The sequence below is a fragment of the Lepisma saccharinum genome, chromosome 2, assembly GCF_977018435.1.
Source record: "Lepisma saccharinum chromosome 2, izLepSacc3.1, whole genome shotgun sequence".
NCBI lineage: Eukaryota > Metazoa > Arthropoda > Insecta > Zygentoma > Lepismatidae > Lepisma > Lepisma saccharinum.
In genome coordinates, this window is record NC_139230.1 from 95,075,984 (window position 1) to 95,097,831 (window position 21,848).

General features: G+C 40.0%; 1 protein-coding gene across 2 annotated transcripts in view; it reads left to right on the plus strand.

Moving 5' to 3' along the window:
- Positions 1-8,888: 8,888 nt before the first annotated feature.
- Positions 8,889-21,848, plus strand: part of LOC145984101 (EF-hand calcium-binding domain-containing protein 7-like) — a 184,667-nt gene continuing 171,707 nt past the window's right edge. Inside the window, exon 1 of one of the 2 annotated variants that reach the window (XM_083117517.1) lies at positions 8,889-8,968. The gene's annotated coding sequence lies outside the window, so the exon portion shown is untranslated. The other variant, XM_083117518.1, reaches the window with a different exon arrangement.

The following is a 21,848-nucleotide window of genomic DNA, read 5'->3' on the forward strand; positions in this document are numbered from 1 at the left end:
AACGTATTTCTTCAATTTTACAGGAGAAAGTACTTACCGAAATGAGTTTATTTATACTTTAGGAAGGTCTTGGAAGTTTGCTTTCAACTCGTTGAAATTTTTTTGCCGATAAATCATGTAATTTTCGACATTAATGTCGCTCCGATGCATGAAAGCTGTTCCCTTGATGTCCGTCTACTACGTGAACCAAATATTTGCGAGCGTTTCATGACGTAACAACCGGTCAGTGTTTCCAAATGCGCGGTTTTGTAACTGTGTAAGAGTTCTAGAACGTAAATAAACGTGAGTTACTGTTCATCATTTCTGATTACGAACTTGCGACAACATGACGTGCACAGGAGCAGTGGCGTGCTCAATGTGAGGTTGATGGGGGTGATAACCCCCCCCCTTTCGCCCAGTATCTCTAAGGCTATTTATGAATGGTTCGTGGCCTATTTATGTATGGTTCGTGGGGCTATCCGTGAATGGTTCGTGGGGCTATCCGTGAATGGTTCGTGGGGCTATCTGTGAATGGTTCATGGGGCTATCCGTGAATGGTTCGTGGGGCTATCCATGAATGGTTCGTGGGGCTATCCGTGAATGGTTTGTGGGGCTATTTATGAATGGTTCGTGGGGCTATCCGTGAATGGTTCGTGGGGCTATCCGTGAATGGTTCGTGGGGCTATCCGTGAATCGTTCGTGGGGCTATCCGAGAATGGTGTGTGGGGCTACGAATATTTTTTTCGAAACCAATTTTTAACTATTGAAACCTTTGCGTGGCCCTACTAACCTATCCACGCGCCAATGGTTCGTGGGGCTAGCGCCAATGGTTTGTGGGGCTAGCGCCAATGGTTCGTGGGGCTATCTTTTTCACTATTGAAACCTTTGCGTGGCCCTACTAACCTATCCACGCGCCAGTGGTTTGTGGGGCTAGCGCCAATGGTTCGTGGGGCTATCTTTTTCACTATTGAAACCTTTGCGTGCCCCTACTAACCTATCCACGCGCCAATGGTTCGTGGGGCTAGCGCCAATGGTTCGTGGGGCTATCTTTTTCACTATTGAAACCTTTGCGTGGCCCTACTAACCTATCCACGCGCCAATGGTTTCAGTTGCTTTGTTTTATTTCAATCACTTATCGCACAACACTCTTGCTACCTTGCGTTCTGACGTCAGCAGACTGAAGTTTATTTTTAGGCTAAAGGCCTATGTTGTTATCCATATCATTAAAATTTCAGTAACCACCAAACGTCTCTAATTCCCTTATTTTCGTATTTTCCACATTCATACTTACGTATTCTCCATACTAGTACCTAGATATTTTGCTATGAAGAAGGTCGCAACACTGCATAACCACTGATCATGGACTACGCTAGTCAAGATTTCTCCGCCATATCGCGTGTAACGCAAGCAAAAGCGAAGAAAATAAAAAGACTCCATATTTCGAAAATTGAGATTATTTGCCTGCAAAAAACGAAACGCGAAATAGAAGAATCCTTACGAATGCAGAATATGTAAGTATCAATGTGAAAAATACGAAAATAAGGGAATTAGAGACGTTTGGTGGTTACCGAAATTTTAATGTCGGTTCTGCATTTTATATCCCGTCCACGAATATAATTAGACAATTTAAACTACCTTCCGACGCGTCAATTTTTTCGGCGGAATGTTACGCAATTTATAGAGCATTACTTCATATCCTAACATCGGACATTCCACAGTCTCTTATCCTGACAGACGCCCTGAGCGTGCTCCAAACGTTGTCCAGAGCTGGCAACGCAGCCCACAAACTTACGATTTTTCCTTATCTTATTCAAAGTGCAGCGTTACGACTTCGAAAACGGGGACAGAAAGTGACCTTCACCTACATTAAGACCCATACCAATCAAAACAAATCCCACGATTTAGTAGATAACTACGCAAAACAAGCTCGGTCACTTGTACACGTAACTCCCTTACGATTACCTTATACAGACTTGCTCCCCCGAGTAAAAATGAAAATCCAACATGAATGGGATGAATGGTCTACCTATGAAATCCAAAACACAACAACCTACAAGTGGAATGCGAATATCGGTACAAAACAACTTGGTATCAATCTCTGAATCTACCTCGGGCAGTGATTGTGTTCACCTTGAGAATGCGTACGGGTCACGTGCTCGTGAATCAACATTTGGCAAGAATACACGCGGTACCTTCAACTTCCTGTCAATGCGGAGAACCCAGCCAAACAATAAAGCATCTGATTTTCCAATGCCCCTTACGACAAGTTCATCAGGAAACGTTCTATAAAACCCTACTTCGATTAGATGTTCCATTTCCGGTGTCAATCTCAACCTTAATAAGTCAGCCTCGAGCTCCCACTATGTGGGCGCTATATAGCTTCGCACGAAAACACAACATCGCCAAGTAAACAAACAAACAAACAAACAAACAAAAAAAACAACAACAACGAAATCTACAGTGTAACATATCCCACAGGATACCCCCCTTAGTGAAAATCACGAGTGAAAGTGTAAGTGAATTGTGAAAGTGCCATAAGGGTTACCGAGGAAGAAGACAGAAAGAAGTAGGAACACATCAATCAGTCCCGCTGGCTCGAAATCGGTTTGAGCCAACAAACAGCAAGCAAGCATTAATAACTGACTCATTATTTTTACGTGATATCATACTTTTTCCTCATGGCTAGTAAATCCGGTTCTCTGTTTTATACATACACATTTATCGAGAAGAATAGTTATTACAAAATAAAATATTATGTTTCATATCTCGCAATCTCTACCGCTATCATATTTACAGGAATTATAATTTTAAAATCGTTGTAACCAAAGAAAGAAAAGGACGAAAATACGAGGGGAAAATGTCTGCTTAATACAAAGATAACATACGTTTTATTAAATGAACGGATAGGGCATAGTGCCATAGTGTATTATAATAAATATATAATGCGCTTACGTACATAATACATTTTTCTTTATAATTTGGAGAGTTTTTTCCGAACCGTACTTCCCCCGTTGAATTACAGATACTCAACAAGAAAACATAAAGCGTAGTGTAAAAATTAAAATGTTTGTATTATCGACCCACGGCAGCTAGGGACGACCCAAATTACGACAAGTTTAGTGCTCTTTGTTCTTTAACATACTATATTTAACCCGTCGGCGCTACCCTGCCGTTGCGCTTTAATATATATATATATATATATATATATATATAAAGTGCTCCCCTGTGCATAGCACCACGCCATGAAGGCGTATAGGGGGTGCGGGAGTAACGCCCCACACTTTCTTGATCCGGTCGTGAGTGGGGGTGATGTGATCAGCATCACGCCCCTGACCGCCTTTACCCCCCAGGGTTTCCCCCAGGTACCCATGTTATTCGACGCTGGGTGGGCGCCGGGGCCGCTTCCATCGTTAGAAAAGTTCCCGGATTTGAACCGGCCGGGGATCGAACCCGGGACCTATAGCATGGTAGTCAGACAAAGCAACCTTTGGAGTAAATCGTTTCGAAGACATCAGAAGATTGCTCTGATCTGATGACAAACATACTGGCGCTGCACGTCTGGAGACTGATCACATGGCTGCATTTCGATATATCTGGACACATTTTATCAAAAACTGTCGCAGAATTATGGTACCTGGTGCCGTTCTTACGATTGATGAACAGTTAGTGCCTTTCTGTGGGAGATGCAAGTTCGTGCAATACATACCAAGTAAGCCGGCCAAATACGTCATCAAGATCTGCTCGTTGTGCGATGCTGATAACTTTGACGTCAAAGACGGTCTAATCTACTTGGGACGACAGCCAGGAGAGCCAGTTCAAAAGAATCTCGCCAACAACGTCGTGAAGAAACTGTGCAACACACTGCGGAACTTTGGAAGAAATATCACAACTGACCAATTTTTCACAAGTCATGACTTGGCTAACGATCTCCTGTTACAAAATGTAACCATTGTTGGAACAGTATAGAAAAACAAACGTGAAATTCCACCTGCACTTACCAATATCAAGACAAGACAGCGTTGCACATCACAATTCGCCTTCCATGAAAATGAGACCCTGGTAAGCTACGTGCCGAAGAAAAACAAGAATGTCGTTCTACTGAGCACTATGCACCATGACATACACATTGATGATTATGATTCTAAGATGAAGCCAGAAATCATAAAGGTTTACAACCAAACAACCAGTGGAGTGGACGCCATGGACAAACTGGTTCAAACACACACCTGCAGAAGACAGAAACGTCGATGGCCAATGGACCTCTTCTATAATGTAATCAACGTAGTAGTTATCAATGCATACACATGCTACTTGTCACAGCATTCTAATTACCATTCGGGCGTCAGTAACAGACGCCGTATGTTCCTTATCGAGTTGCCAAAGCTTGAACCTGAAGAAACCAGTAACCGAGGCAATGAAACTGTGCGGCGTAGTAAGGCAGACACAGAGACTGGAGGATAGATCTTCAAAGAAAAGAGTAAGATGCCAGGTCTGCACAAGACAAAAGGACAGGATGACGACGGAACATTGCAGAAGGTGTGGGAAACCTGTTTGCAAGCTCCACAGCAGTGTGATTGTGGTGTGCTCAGAATGCGAGTGAGGAGTATTTAATTGCCATGAGAGGCCGGCACATTCTTCTATTTATTTCTTTATTATTTTTTTTTATTTTTTTTTAAAATTTATTTGTTCTACATAAAATAATATTTAGTGCTGTATTGTGTTCTCTAAAATACTGTTTCTCAGGTCAACTGAAGTTCTGATAATTGCGAGCGAAGTGTAACTACCATTAATATGTAGAACAGTGAATTGTCAATACATTGTTATTTGGGGGGGGTTAAATAATAATAATAATGAAAGGGTAATTGTTTCATATGTTATATTCAGATAAATTATTGAGCAATAAACCATATTAGCTGTCGTACTTATTTCAATGCATAATTGCATTGGGGTCAAATTAACCCCACATATGTAAAGTTGTAAAAAAAAAGTGATATGCATCCGAGGGTTAAGAAAGAAATGAAGTCATTTTCCCAGGTTCGCTCAATCGTTTTTACCTTATTTTGGGTTGGTTTACGAAGTATATTAAATTTGTGCCAGATGGAGCTTAGACTGTCACTGCGATCTAATGTGTTGCAAAAATGTTGCCATGCTGCTCTCTTCGCCTGGATATATTTTTTTGGCTTTCGCTTGCAAGCGTTTTAGTTCAAGCAAATTAGCACGAGTGCGATATCGTTCATATGTGCGAAGTTGATATCTTTTCCTGATTTTAATGGTTTCGCAATATCGCGTCCACCAACTGATGGATGGATATCTTGGCGAGGTACGAAAGCGGGTACGTGTTGCACTGTAATCCATGGCGACCGTGATCGTGTCGATGAGATTATCGTAAGCTACATGGATATTTCGGAATGATAAGATTGGTATATATATCCGTGAAAACGTGTATTTGAACGCCTCCCAGTTAATGGAAGCCTTAGTCCATCTCCTCACTGGGGGAGTCTGCCTGTTTGCCAAACTTGGGTGTCGGGACGGAGAATTACGTCTGATTAATAAAATGGGTGCGTGATCGCTGCCCCGTAAGTCTTCTTCTTTATCCCACGAGAACTGGGTGAATATTTCCGGAGACGTTATCGTCAGATCGATGCAAGAGGGGTGATTCCCGTTTAGAGGGAAGTGGGTGGGGGTTCCATCATTACTGATGATGAGATTGTTCTCGGTAATCCATGTGTCTAATACTTTACCGAGTCTGTCATCATGTGGGTTTCCCCACGTTGAATGATGCCCGTTAAAGTCACCTAGGAAGGCAATAGGTCCCGGAACGTGTTGTCTCAGTTCTTGGAGGTCCCTTGAGCGTATGCGTTGGGATTTGGGATGGGAAGGGATGTATATCGATATTACCGTGAAAGTTCGGAGGAATATGGAAGCGCGGATGGCTACAATTTCTGCTTGAAAATCTTGTACTAGTCTTATGTCATTCGGAATCGGTACCTCTGTATGTTGTATTTGTTCATGTACAAATATTACAGTTCCCCTATTGGTGGTTGGGGTACCGTATAAATTATAGTGCGCGAGGCGATATTTTTCATGTTTGGTACCTTTAACTTCCTGTAAACAGAGAATTTGGGGTTGATATTCGGCAATTAAGTCTATCAGTTCCAATTTTCTTGCAGAGAAACTATTGACATTCCATTGAACGATTATTTCCATTTCCGGTATCTATCGGAAACCTGGTTCTGTCAAGGTGTGGCTTCTAGGATCGCCAGAAGGTTGGATGTTAAGGCTTGGATTTGATGTATTATTTGAATTCGACGGTGTTTATTTGTTGTGTCCCGCACTGCGTCCCACAGATTGGGAATTATTGCTAATATCGAGTTGTAAATTTGAGTTTGCTCCCTTGTTATTTGTGCAGAGGTTGAGGTTTGTGAGGACACTTTTGTGGTTAACCGAACTGGGGTGAATCGATGATGTATCCGCAATTGAGGGGGTGCATTGGGAAACGCCCGATTTCCCACAGGCAAGGATGCACAAATATCTTCCTCTGTGGCTGAGCTACTAGATGAATAGTTGCTAGTTTGCGCATAGGATTATGCGGTTTCTTGTTCCGTGGTTTGTGGTGCGAGTCATATTCTGATTGTACGATGTTAGTTAGGGGTTCAGGCGTATGGGCTTGAGGGGCGAGGATAGCTTGTCGGAAAGACTGGTGTCTCGCGTTTATGGGTAAGGCAGGTTTCGCAGGAGTGTTAGGGGTCGGGGTTTTTAATAACGGGTATGCCCGGGGGTCGTGTAACGAGTGCAGCACTTCTGCTTTAGTTAATGGCGCAATGTATGTTCCTTGAATTCTGTGCTTAGCCTCAAAGAATGAGATGTTGTCGATTGCCATACGGTTTTGGATGTCAGTTGCTTCTTGCCATTTGGTACAGGTTTTATCATTGGCGGAATGGGCCTGTTTGCAGTTAATGCAGCTGGGATCTGTGAGACATGGTCCTTCATGCCGGTCCGACCCACAATGTCCACAAATTGCTCGAGATCTGCGTTGGGCCGCTGTGTGGTTATAACGCAGACAATTTTTGCATTGTAAAACAGGGCGAATTCGGGGTTTCACCTCTTTGATTTCGCGATTTAAGATGACAAATTCTGGGAGTCTAGTGCCGCTGAAGGTGACACATATAACTCGGGCATCTTCGAGATGGAAGGATCCATCGTCCTTCCAGATCTTCTTTTTTTGTCGTTTCACACTCAGTATCCGAATTGGACCCGAGTCCAAGCCGTCGATGATGTCGTCTTCTGTGATATCCAATGCCACACCAAAAATCAGCCCTTCCCTTTGAATAAGTGAAAGGGGTACGCGAGCAGTAACCGCCAGCTTCACGAGAGTGGTTGTATTCTCAACAAAGTGATTGGCATCCTGGCCCGAGGGAAAGGTGACACGTACGCGGTTTTTCCCGCACTGTTCGACAAGTTCCACCGGGATGTCGTTTTTCCTAAAAAAAATTCCTAAACTACCTCCATTCAAATGGCTAATGCGCTGGGCATGTAGAGTGCCTTCTAGGAGGACCACGTACGGTCCTGGGTGGTCAGTGGGGTAAGTATGTTGTGACGCAATCATATCAGCAGTTTTGCGGGATTTGACGTTAGTTACACTCTCGCGTTCAACCGAACTTGAGTCGCAAAGTCTTTTCCCAATGCCCTTATCATGACAGTCTGGAATATGGATATCATCGCAAAAAGAAGCACCAAGGTTATCACCGAGCTGAGCATTGGGCTCTAAATCCATGAAATGGTGTGATTCGGTCATGTTAGATGGGGTATTAATACACTGTTTAGAAAGTCTGCGATGGTGTGAGAGAGTAGTTTCCGCCCTCGAGGGGCGTTGTCTATTTCTCCGAATCTGCGGTATGGTATAGCTGTCCTTATAAAGTCAACTCAGAAATGATAACACTTACAAGAAAGTCCGGGTCCACTTATTCGGCAGATCGTACTCACTATTCACGAGGTATGAGGATAGACTTCCAGCACCTATCGTGGTTCGCGAGTGACTTTTCTCAGTTTTTAATAACAACTATAAAAATAAAAGCACAGTCGCGTGGAATTATTATGGATTATTCTTTACCAGATTCACAAGAAAAAGAAAAAACAACAGGTGCTGTGCAAATTTTAAGTTTTTTTAAAGTTTCCATACCTTTTCTGGTGTTGAAATTCTTAGTTTCACAGCACTGATTATCATCTATCAATTTCCGACATAATTTCTGAGGTTAACATGAAATTAAACTTGCAATGTAATGTAATAGCAGCACGTTCAGCATCAAATTCCCCATGTATTTAAATGGGAAAACAATTGCCATATCATTGCTGCGACCCACTTCTGCGTCCTGAAGGAATCCACCATATTGGATATGACGTTCACCGTTCCCGTGATATATCAAATCAAAAACAGTCAAAGCATTATATTCATATCTCAAAACAAGGTTATGTCATATTTAGGCATTTGGCACCCGAGACTTTGGTGGGCCACCGCCATTGCGCATTGGTAGCATCGTTGCTTTGTAATCAAGGGGCAGTGGCGTGCCAAGGATTTTCGAAAGGGAAGTGTTACGTATACTTTTTCTTTGTAGTTATCCCAATTTTGTCATATTTTCCTGCCTTTGACATTCTATATATATGTATTGGACCAAAAGGTGGGAGTTATGACTCCCACCAACCCGCCTTGAGCACGCCACTGTCAAGGTGTCCCGGGTTCGATACCCGGTGGAGACACATGGTTGTTCGGATCCCGCTTTAAACTGTAGGTATAGTCCCGATTATCCTTTAACTGTGTATAAAGTGGACTTAAATCACAAAATCAACAAATCATCCGCGACTTTCGTGCCACGTGTAATTGCTCATTAAAAATGTAGAGTCTTTAATAATCTGTGGGAGTGACCTACACTACACGAAAACAATGAAGCAATAATCTGTGGTCTATCCAAAAATTGTAATAACAATTTTGCCTGTACGTATGAGACACTGTGTAGTTTGTGGTACTTAATATATTCTAGTTTATTATAATTAACACAGAAACTTGAGAATTATTTGGACTGTTGTAAAAATATTAATTTTGATTTTTACTAGGCAACTGTAGTTTTTGATTTTTAATTTTCTCACTTAACCGTTTTCGATCTATTTGAAAGACTTTCGAAATATAATTACATTAAATGCTGCGTAAAAATTTACTATCCTTCGGACACCTCTAATTTTTTCGTTTCGTCAATTTTTGACATTCGTACTTAACGTATCTGCTTCGCGGAACATTCCTGAAGGTGTAGAACATCTAGAAATTGCAAAATAAGCGAAAATAAGGCGTTAGTTTTCGGAATGGAAACTGTCGATTTTCACGATTTTTTTTTTTTTGTTTCACAACCAAATATATATATTCCTGATACTACCACGACACCAAATTTTAACTATGTTTGCGTAACCTAACCACGTGCCAATGGTTCGTGGGGCTATCGCCAATGGTTCGTGGGGCTAGCGCCAATGGTTCGTGGGGCTAGTGTCAATGGTTCGTGGGGCTAGCATCAATGGTTTGTGGGGCTAGCACCAATGGTTCGTGGGGCTAGCACCAATGGTTCGTGGGGCTAACGCCAATGGTTCATGGGGCTAGCGTCAATGGTTCGCAATTATTTCCAATTTCTAGATCCTGATACTAACACGACACCAAATTTTAACTATGTTTCCTAACCTAACAGAACTAACCTATCCACGTGCCAATTCTCTGTCGGAGAATTAATTTTCAACAAACAACATGAATTTCAGCTATGAAACATTCCCACATCACAAAAAACACCTTCCCGATGTTCGACAATGCTACAGGAACTTATTACGGTAAGTAGTTTCTTCTGTAAAAATAAATGTGTCCGAAGGATAGTAAACAAGTACCAACTACTTATTGAAATCAGTTTCTGTAGCATTGTCGAAGTTCTTCGAAGTATTTTCTTTCGCGGAAACTGAAAACTTCACCATAGAATGCTGCAGAACAAGAAATAATCACTTTTTATGTAAGGAACTTGCTTTTTCTGACATTATGCCGTTGTTTCCATTATGTACCTGCAGATGGCTCAAGCGTCGAAAGTCACGTGGTCTCGCCAGTGTTTCCAAATGTGCCTTTTTCTTAATAGATTTTTTTTCTTTTATTATTTTAACTATGCTTACCTAACCCAACCCAGCCTAACCCTCCCGGAAATGGTCCATGGGGCTATCGTGAATGTTTTTTGGGGCTATCCGTCAATGGTTCGTGGGGCTATCCGTCAATGGTTTTTGGGGCTATCGTGAATGGTTTGTGATGACATAATGAACACGAAAGTAGGTATTTTTTGGTGAAGAAGGTTGAAACACTGCATACCCACTCCAAATCGACAAAACACAAGCACGACGCGTGATGATCCATGACGAGTGCATGCCATATTCTCTATTACCCAAGGGGAACAGGGAATACAAATAATGACTCGTAATATGAAAAGTTGACACTATTTTATGGAAAAAGGCATAACTTCACCTTAAAGAATCTTCTGCAATGCAGAATAGGTAAGTATCAATGCTAAAATTAACAAAATAAACGAGTGAGAGGTGTTTGGGCGATATCGCGTATTTACCATAAATTTTGTGTAAATACAGTCCGTCACAGAAAAAATAGCAGTACTTTGTAAAACGTATATTATCAGATACAATGGCTACTACAAACTGCTTCTTGGACACACACTGAAAATGAACTTATAGTGGTTCAGTTATATTCAAACTGTGATCATTTGTTGTACACATTGTAATTAAACAAAAATGGTACTCTTTATACATGTAGTGATTGTATAATTCAGAAGAAGAATGTAATGCATACTGTAGGTTAGGTTACTTTTTCTTTCAATTTTTATTTATAAATGGTGGAAAATGACTGCAATTCCACTGAAAATACCACAAAATTTACACTTCAATACTTTGTTAGACCACCAAAGGCAGGTTTAAAGGTACTACTTTACTATACCGGAGACACCTATCAATGATTTATTTCACAATTTTTTACATTGCTAATGTACTATTCTGCATTGCGGAACATTTCTTTAGGTGAAATTATGAATTTCTAATGAAAATAATGTCTATTTCTTACATTAACGAGTACTTACTGTTGTTCCTTATTTCCCACAAACCATCCACAGGTAGCCCCAAAAACCATTGACGTTAGCCCAAAAATTCACGAAAGCCCCACGAACCATCACGGGGACGAAGTATGCCTACTAGGTTAGGTTAGGCCTGTTAGGTTAGGTTCCACTAGCACTCCTTTCGTTCAATTTAGCATATACGGACAATACGAGAGCGTATTGTGCTCTCGTGCAGAAAGCAAATGGCGGCAGCAGCAATAGCGTGTCGGAAATAGATTTTCGTAGAAAACCACATGCATTCGCATTAAAATGGATCAAAACTACATTCCCGAACATCAACAACGCTACAGAAAATGATTTGCCTTTCTCCTGTATATTTGAAGAAATCCATCTCCGGTATAGTAAAGTGTTACCGGTTTCAATACTGCTAGCCTACGGGTCATACTGCTGACAAGTTTTTCACACAATGCAACAACCAGTTCGTGGTGCCAATCAGTTCCTCAATGAATTGTCTTCTGCACTGAAATATCTTCCCAGAAAGTTATCTTGACATAATATGCCACAGATATAATCAATGGGGGAGCGATTTTACAATACCGGGAGTTTCTCCAATTTGTTTCAAATTTGACATACTCACTAATTTTGCCCTCCTAATCATGAATCTGCAGTTAAAATTCGGCGCTCACGCGTACAAATTGCAAAATAACTGAAATTAAGTGGTCTACGATTGGCAAAATTGCTCATTATTTATCGGAAAATTTTCTGTTTCAAATACCTAAAAAACGATATATACACCCCTGAACAATAATCTAGAGTGCGGAAAGAAGTATTTACGAATGTATAGCTGTTTAAAGTTAAGATATTGCCGTTTTCAGTTTTTGAGTCCAAATTTCCCACCGATTCCGGGCTCTGCCCCTGGGGTAATTGACCTACCGCTACCATGGCCCCGCCTCTGCTTCGGCTACCCGGATTTCACTATAGACTCCCTTTTTAAGGGCATGTTAGAAATTGCCTGGAATCACTGGCCCCCAAATGAGCGCCAAATTACAACTGCACATTCATGATTACTCTTACAAGACCAAAATTAGTAAGTATACCGAATTTGAAACAAATTGGAGATATTTCCGTTACTGAAATTTAACATAACCTATCCTTACCGTCAATGATTAGTTCAACAAACATACAATCGACACTATGCAACACGCCATTTTCTCACATACAAATGAACGCTCCATGCAACTGGTATAACTTTCGGCACAACACTCTAGGAACCGCACCATTTTCAAACTTACCTCTATTCGAAACCGCATTCCACAACCTCTTCTCCCTCCATATCCTCATCGTCACTGTAAATAATTGCACCACATTAACGATCTTTTCACTCCTTCCCTCCTCCATTCTTTCACAATCAATGATCTCCAAGTGACAAATTAACAATGTCGCAATGCTGTAGACAGCGTAACGAATACCGATCTTCAATTGTTCACATCATCAAATAGGGCTACCATAATAGTGTATCGGCAATCATACCATTAATAATTGCACATAATTTTGCAATTTCTATATTCCAGCCCCAAATTTCAACTTCAGATTCATCATTAGGAGGCCAAAGTTAGTGAGTATCTCGAATTTGAAAGTAATCGAATGAACTCTCCATATTGTTAAATCATACCTCAATGGAGTTCATATCGGGTGAATTTGTTGCCCACCATAATCTTTCAATACCATTGCTTGGAAACAAGTCTCCAACACTTCATGCCCTGTGGCATGGTGTATTTTCATCTTGAAAAACAAAATAACTTAAATTCTGGCCTGAGAAATAGATGGATGCTCTTGGTAGCAACTTTTGATTCAGAATGTCAACTCTTTTTTTTTTGCAAATTTCTATTGATCCCGGTTTCTCCTCTGTAGTTTCTTTTAATAATTTCATCTCGGACACTCGGGTTATCAGCCCTAGTTCCAAAGCCTTGTGGGAGGGGCTGCCTCCCTTATAGCCCTCGGCCTGCTAGATTTTCTTTTAGGGAGGAGCAGCTCCTCCTCTAGCCTCTACAGCTGCCTTCACATCTTCTTCCCATGTTCTTCTGGGTTTCCTGCAAGGAGCAAGACCACGCGGGAAACCCAGAAGAACATGGGAAGAAGATGTGAAGGCAGCTGTAGAGGCTAGAGCAGGAGAGTGGAGGAGAGCAAAGGAGCTGGCCCGAGACAGAATCCGATGGAAGACCCTCTGGGAAACCTCAACACCGCAAGGTAGAAGAGGATCGACTAAGTCTATTGATCCCACTCCCTTTTATGTGAAGCATCCCCATATCATGACAATCTCAGAAACTTTTCTGGTTGGGGAAACACTGGCTTCAGGTTTTCTCCTTTCCTCATCCATAATTTCACTCCATTGTCATTCCAACAATCATAAACTTCTTTTCATCTGGAAAAATGACATGTCGCCACTGTCCTTCACTCCATGCACCATACCTCCTCACAAATTCTCTTCTGGCTTTGATGTGCTGAACATTTAAATATGGCTTTTTTTCTTGGACTATTCTTCATAAAACCTTTTTCATTCAATCATCTGACACCCTGCATTACAAGATACACTCGCTGCAATTTCTCTGGAGCTGGAAGCTCGATCCGAAAAAGCAAAACAAACTATCTCCTGACCCAACTGTGCAGTTGTTTTCCTTTTTCTACCACACCATTCTCATAGAGAAGACACCCCATGCATTTCTTGCTTCTATAGTATTCTACCAACAGTAGTATGATGCATTCACAGTATTTTGGCAATTTGTCTATTTGTGTAGTCCTCACATCGCAAGAAAAGTATTCTTCCTTGTTTACGGGGACTTGCATTCAGGGTTGGCAATGTAATTTACTTGTTACTTTTTTTTTACATAAGTTATGCATAATCTACTTAATGTAGAAATCCAGTTTTTTATGCAGATGTAAAAACTATTTTTTTTTAATAAGTAATTTACAACCTACTTTAATTATATTTACATTTTAAACTTTAATTTTCTTACATATTTCAGCACAAAATCATTATTTTCTGAAAATTGTTTACACAGCCACCTCACGCCCTCACCCTCACTAACAGATTTTTAAAAATAGAACTGTTCTTTCACATATTTTTTAAAAATTTAGAAACCTGTTGATATATACATCTTGAACATAATGATTAACAACAATTTATTTGGATTGGATTTTAAAGTTTTAGTAACAACTTCAAATTCCTTTTTCATGTGTATTGTACACTTGCTTGATTGAGTTTTTTGTTTTAAGTTCACTTTATGCACAGTAAGGCTAATCGGGACTGAACTACAGTTTAAAGTGTGATCTGAACCACTAGGTGTCTCCACTGGGAATTGAACCCAGGACTGCTTGATTACAAGGCTACGACACAGCCACTGTGCCATAGGGGAGGCCTGTATTGTACACTTGCATAGGCTAATTATGATGTGAATGTGGTTATGTTAGTTGTGAAATTTCAGTACCAATTTGGAAGGAAAGTTTTTTAAAGCCTTTTTTTTCTACCACTGCCAATTAACATACATAACAATAACCATCCCCCCAAAAAAACATGTTTTCTTTTAGTTTTTATGTTTAATTCTAGTTTTTACGTATTTTATTCATTTTTATGTATAATTTTCATGTCATGTAGAATTTTTTTTTTAGATGTAATTGCACAACCCTGCTTGCATCACACTTGTTCCCCATATTTTGCAACTTGCAAGAATTGTGAGGATCTTAAATGGCTTATAATGTTAATAAAACACTGTTCCAAAACAAAGAGTGAAACAACACTGTCAGTGCTCACCATCTGCTATTTGAGTTCAGAGACTCCAAGCGGAGCTCATCTAAGCTACTGTACCGAACCAAAGACAGATGTGATGCACTTCAGACTTAATTAATTTTTGCTGTTGGTTTATTGTAAAATTAATGAATCTGTTGTGTAATGTATTTAAATAATATATGTTGTATAAAATATGTATTAAAGAAACATTGAATACATGCACAATTTAGTGTCCACGTTGCTCCATGTTGCATATGTGTGAAACATATATCATGCATGAAAGTTATACATGTTAGTGTAAAAAAGAATAATATTTGGAATGCATTTATCAAGCATTTTCTGTCTTTCAAAAAATAGTTTGTGTGCTTGTTTTCCATTATTAATGTGAAATTGAACATGTTGAAAAAATAATTCAAATTGTTTGTTCGAACACAAATGCTATAGCACCAACTTCTACCCCCTTTTTGCATAATTTACGAGGGTAATAACGTATTTTATACCACCACCACCACTACTACTACTATTACTACTACTACTGCTTCTTCTTCTTATAATAGTAATAATAATAATAATGTTGGTCCCGGGTTTGAATCTCGGCTTAGGCATGCATGTTTGTGAGTGTCCATTCATCAATTTCATCATATCATCACTCATCCCCATCTTTGCAAATTAGCCAAATGTGGCACAAACGCGAAGTAAAATATAACAAATCAATTATGATGATAACATTATTATTAGCATTATTATTATTATTGGTACGTTTATCCTGGTACTTGCCTCCCCCCAGACACAAATTCGTGGTTGCGCCTTTGGTACATTTTCTATCATTTTTTTTCCATACAGCTTAGAATTCAGTCATATGAACTAAATATATCCATTAACCATTACACTTTGTATTCTTAAAGTTACATAAATTAAGGTGAGGGGTCTTTTTTATCCCTGAAATTATGTTTTAATATTTTGGCGATATCCTTAATATAGCCTTCATTCTTTTTATTTGGATTGTTATTAATGAACACAGAACAAAATAATTTTTGCATATATTAATTATTTTGACATTCATTCTTTGTTCTATGTCATATACATTTTTCAATTTCCTCTTTCTGAAAAATATTGATATTACATACATTTTTGACATTATTACAATCTCTGTTCTTGACAAACAAAGCAGGGGTAGACAAAACTGAAAATAATTCAGGTCAATGGTTTCCATTTCTCACCATCCTATGTTCAATTTTGGTGGCAGAGAAATTTACTTCCAGATCCCGATTTCTATCTGTGACATGCTTGTCCATCATTTACAAATGGGGTATGCTTCATAGACTAGTTTTTATAGAATATTCCTAGTGGAGAATGTAAGATTTCCATGTACCTTGCTGTTGGACTAGTTGTTATATTATTACTTTTGAATTATAGGAATTTGTCTATCAAAATATGTTATCATACATTACCTAACCTAGCCTACCCTAACCTAACCTAAACTAAATCTAACATAATTCTGGATCCCATTGGCATCCCATTTTAAAATTTTGTACAGTAATTTAGAGTAATAGTGGATACGTATGATATATATATTTTTTGAAAAATATTAAAGAACCGTTCTTTTTTACCCTGACATACACATGCCAGATCTTGTATGAAAGAGCCCTTCAACACCTTTCCAATGATGTCTGAATCACATCTATAGGTGCCCTGATAGTCGAAATATTGCAATTTAAATTCAACAAGATGTTGGAAAATAGGGGCAAAATTGCACGTTTTGCACCCCTGTAATTTCGAAAATAAAAAAGATATGGATCTGCAACTTTACATATTTTCCTACCTCAGGTGGCCCTTCCAGTATGCCAACTTTCAAATTAATCAAAATTTGTGAGGTTGAAAACTGCCTCTTCATTGGTTGATTTAACATGGAATGAGCCATTTCTGTCTTACTTATTCAGCATCCATCCTGCCGGCCCCTGTGGTGGAGTGTTTAGCACATCGTGTTATGACGCCAGGGGTTCCAAGTTCGAATCCTGGCCTGGGCATGGATATTTGTGAGTGTCCATTCATCAATTTCATCATATCATCACTCATCCCAATCTTTGCAAATTAGCCAAAAGTAGCACAAAAAGCAAAGTAAAATAAAGCAAATCAAATTATTCAGCATCCGCCCTTCTGCCTCCAAAGGTGTGGTTTAAGCAAAGCTTACCTCTGAGTGGAGTTTCAGCAGCATTTTTATGAACTTGTATCCAAATACTCTTAATTTTAAGCAGTTTTGTATGGAAAGGTCCAAATCTCGTGATGATGTTGGCTGTGCTTTTGAGGTCGAGAAATGGCATTACAGTGTTATCCTATCTACAGAAGCCTTGTAATCAAGGATTCCCAGGTTTGATACCTGGTAAAGGCATATAGTGGCTCCGGATCCAATTTTAAACTGTAGGTCCAGTGCCGATTAGCCCATCTGTGCATAAAGTGGATTTTCAACAAAACACTTTAAAAATAATCTATCGACAGAATGCAGTTTCTATACAGCAGAACTACACCCATCAACATTGTTTAACATCTCCATGTACTGCATTTTTAATTGCAACAGATTCATAGAGCATTTGTCAAAGCCTAGATGTCAGACTCTTCATCACCCTTAGAAACAGACATTCTCCTCAAATGTTATGATATCCATGTTTGCAATTCTGAACTTGTTTTTGCATGTTCATGTCTCCAACAATATATTTGCAGGTGCAGCTGCAAAATACACTGGGTATGCCACCTCACTTAACCCTTAGTTTGCCGCCGTAACACATATGTTACAAAAAAAGTATGTCCCTTGTAGCCGCTGTAACACATATGTTACAAACAGCTTTAGATACAATTATCGAGGGTTTGCCACACTTATATTTGTATATTGAGGTTGAAACACTGACAGTTCGTTCGGGAACATGTTTTGCAATCATGTTTCGAAAATTCCAAATCCCCCCACCCCCTCCTTTCTCGGAATATGTCACGTGTTTGGGCTCACCCAAACACGTGTTCGCTCTTCAGTTGACAGACACAATAAATGCTTGGTATTTACGATGCTGTTTTCCTCCAAGCTTCCAACGCTGTGATTTAGTACTGATAAGGCACACATTCTTCTTTGTGTTTAGACCTGGTGATCGAGCTGATGTAGTGGCGGGGATTAGGGGGTAGGGGAAGGAGAGAGGCGATTGGATGAGGTTTGGCATTGTCAGCTTTCTGTCGCCTCTATGTTAGAAATGCAATGAAGCTTGACGATAGCCAGAGGCCAAAAGCATGAGTCTAAAGTGTGCGTCTATCCAGAAGTATAGACAAAAGAAAGGATTGCAAAGGCTCCGTCCCTCCTCTGTTAGGACTAACAAACGCCTCACCATAAACACTTCGTATCATATAACAGCTCATCGATTTCCCTAACGCACAAACGTTTCCTTCCGGACATATTTCCACAAAGAGCCGAGTCAAAAGGGAGAAATAGATTCACAGTAGCTACACAAGATGCAAGTGCGAACGAAAAAAGCAAAAGTTCGGGTTTTCTCCCCAAAGCAGCTGGAGAAGAGGGGGCAAACTCCACATTTTTATGATTTTTTCATTGAAATTCGGGGGATGCAGCCCCCGCCCGTAACCCCCCCCCCACGGTTGGGGCATCCAAATTTTACATGGTTGCATGCACTGATGTTCTGCCTGCAAAACAAAAGTTATCCGAAGTAGATTGGTCCCATTGTGTCAATTATAACAATTTTATGAATAATATGCAAATTGGCTAAAATTCGCTAGAGTTTTACGTTTTGCCTTATTATTCAAATTGTATTGCACCCACGAACATGAATCAAGTTTCATTCTGTTGTGGAAGGTCCATTCTTTGAAAAAAAAGCAAAAGTTACGGTTTTCTCCCCAAAGTAGCTGGAGAAGAGGGGGCAAACTCCAAATTTTTATTTTTTTTTCATTGAAATTCGGGGGATGCAGCCCCCGCCCGTAACCCCCCCACGGTTGGGGCATCCAAATTTTACATGGTTGCATGCACCGATGTATTGCCTGCAAAACAAAAGTTATCCGAAGTAGATTGGTCCCATAGTGCCAGAGTTGTTACGATTTTTCTCCATTATGTATACGAATTCAAATTTCCCGCTCAAAGCCTCGGCGACACTGGGCTTACTTTCGTCAGACCGTACGGCGTACTAAGGGTTAATGTATACTGGAAAGGAGTATAGGGAAATTCAGATAACATTGAAATACTTAAGGATTGATTGATTGATTTGCTTTATTTTACTTCGCTTTTTGTGCCACTTTTGGCTAATTTGCGAAGATAGGGATGAGTGATGACATGATGAAATTGATGAATATACAGTCAAAACATTTATGCCCAGGCCAGGATTTGAACCTGGGACCCCTGGCATCATAGAGCGATGTGCTAACCACTCCTCCACAGTGGCCGGCATGCTTAAGGAATTCATTAAACAATTCTACACACTTGCCCCATACTTCCCTGCAACCCAAATAGCATTAAAAATCCTCTCTATCTCTCCCTACTTCTATCAATTAACTCTCTTCCTCTCTCCCTTCCCTTCCCCAATAGTGCAATGGCTAATCATGCTTGCAGTCATGGGATGACTGGTTTGATCCTGATGGCGACATGTTGCACAGTGGTTCAGATCGGACCAGTGGGGTAGTGGCTGTCTGTGCAGTGCAGAAGGTGAGGGGTGAGTTGTAGAGACCCTGCAATGTTCTCTCTTTTTGTAATGATGAGCGTGGTGGAGTAGGTTCCCCCTTGACATCTCAGATGATGCCTGGAAATACTAAGCAGGAGCATAGTGGCTCAGCTCCACTTAACATGTGGGTCCCATCTAAAAGAATAATAATAATAAAGGGTGATCTTCCACGTAGTGCACCCAACTGTCAACCTCACTTCCACATAGTACACCCTGGACTGCATTTTGCAGACAAGCGAGGCTCTGGCGACTGGCCCTATGGCCAGTATAATTATGTGTGTTGTCCTATTTTTAGTCCTTATGTGTGCTGAGTGCCCGTTTACAGCCTCAGCTTTTAGCGGAAGTCAGAATGTTTTGAGATTTTAGTTATGCAACGTTAGAGTTGTTATTTGTAACGGTAAGGGGCTGGACCCCATATAATGTGACGGGTGCAAAATAGCCTAAGTGCTGATGCACCCAAAATTTTAAAATCAAATTCAAAGAATAATAATAAAATTGTGTTTGTTAGAGCAGGCATGTTTCAGCCTCGAGGGCCACTCTTGCAACAGACCCTTGTCTGGGTGATTATGACATTGCAAAATTGTATTATAAGAATATACATTGATTACATGTAACCTTAATGGATATGGATTGAATACAAAAAAATAAATTGGATAAAACAAGAAAGAAAAAGGATTACATGTGTAAAATAATGGACATGGATATCTAATGTTTGTAGCTTTCATCTTTAATACATTTATGACAGGGTCAGTGGAAACAATGAATGAAACAATAATAGCAATAATTATAATAAATTGAAAAAGATAACATAGTGACATTTAGAATATCAATAGAAGTTTTATGCACCCGGTTGCTAGTTATTACAATGGATATGTTTGTAACTGAAAAGTTGCTCACGATTAAGTGCTTATCTGCCTTGCTAGTAGATGTTCTTTAAGTTTCTTTTTATGGCACTGGATGGATGTTAGAGAGGTTGGAAGGGAATTCCGTTCTTTGGTGGCACCTGTGGTTTACAATTTTCCGTAGGTGGTTGTATTGTGTACCGGCACTAACAATACGTTTTTCGTCACATTACCTGTTGATCCCTGCTTTAATTTGTGTTCAGTTTCTCAAAGAGATATCCAGGCTGCTTGCTGCTTAGTACTTTATGTGTTAAAGTTAGTAATTGGTATTTAGTGAAATTCTTTGTGTTAAGTCAATTCAAACTGTAACTGTTTTGAAATGTGGTCCTTATCCATTGATGCATTCAATTTTTGTCGGATATCGCCATGTCAAACTTTGACAAAATGTCTCACTACATCACATGCATGGCACTCTTATGGAATTAACTTTACAAGCTACACGTACAACAACAATTTTTGTTAGATGTCTTCAGACTGCGACATCTGACAAAAGTCACATGCATAAATGGAGCCTTGTACAGTCACAGACAGTTCTGGGTTGATTTCAATGATTAGCTAAATCAGGCACCTGTACAATCCAGTAGATTCCCCTCTATAACATCAAAAAGTGAAGTAAGTCTTGATTCTTTCCTGGCAATGAATGATGAAAACATTCTCATAGGCTATTGACCAGGTGAGTTGTGGAAAAGATTCCAAGCTTTTGAGAGCTAACGTCACTCTCATCTTCAGGGTAGAAGTTCAGTCCTGAGCATCAACCTGGTGTATATATGTTCATGGAGAAGGGATCCCAGTGAAGATGGTGGACCAAACGGGTGCCATGCCTGCTGCATCCACGCTTCTGGTTAACTATCTCTAGCCAGGCTGGGTCCAGTTCATGCCCCATGTCGTGATTAAGATTCTCTTTTTCTTTATGAATGGCTATTGCTTCCTTGATGATGCGGTCCCAGTAGTTTGAAGTTTTGGCTATGATTTCTGTGTTGCTGAAATCTGGTCTATGTCCCTTGTTGATTGAAAGTTCTGCTAGTCCCGACTTTTCTGGATAGAAATTCTTAATGTAACTTTGGTGTTCTTTACAGTGCTGTTCTATTGTCCTGCCCATCTTCCCAATGTATGCTTTACTGCATTTGCAGATAATACTGTAAACTCCAAGTGTTTTGAGTTCTAAATCGTCCTTGGGGTTGCGTAGTGAATGGTTTTTATGTTATGTTTCTTGAGAATTTGGCTTATAATTCCGGGGAGATTTCCAGTGTAGGGAAGGATGGCTATCTTCCAGTCAGTTTTGTCAGGGTTCCCTGGAGTTCCTGGATTCCCTGGCATGTCCATGTCCCCTGATGTGTCCAGAATTCCTGATCTGCTG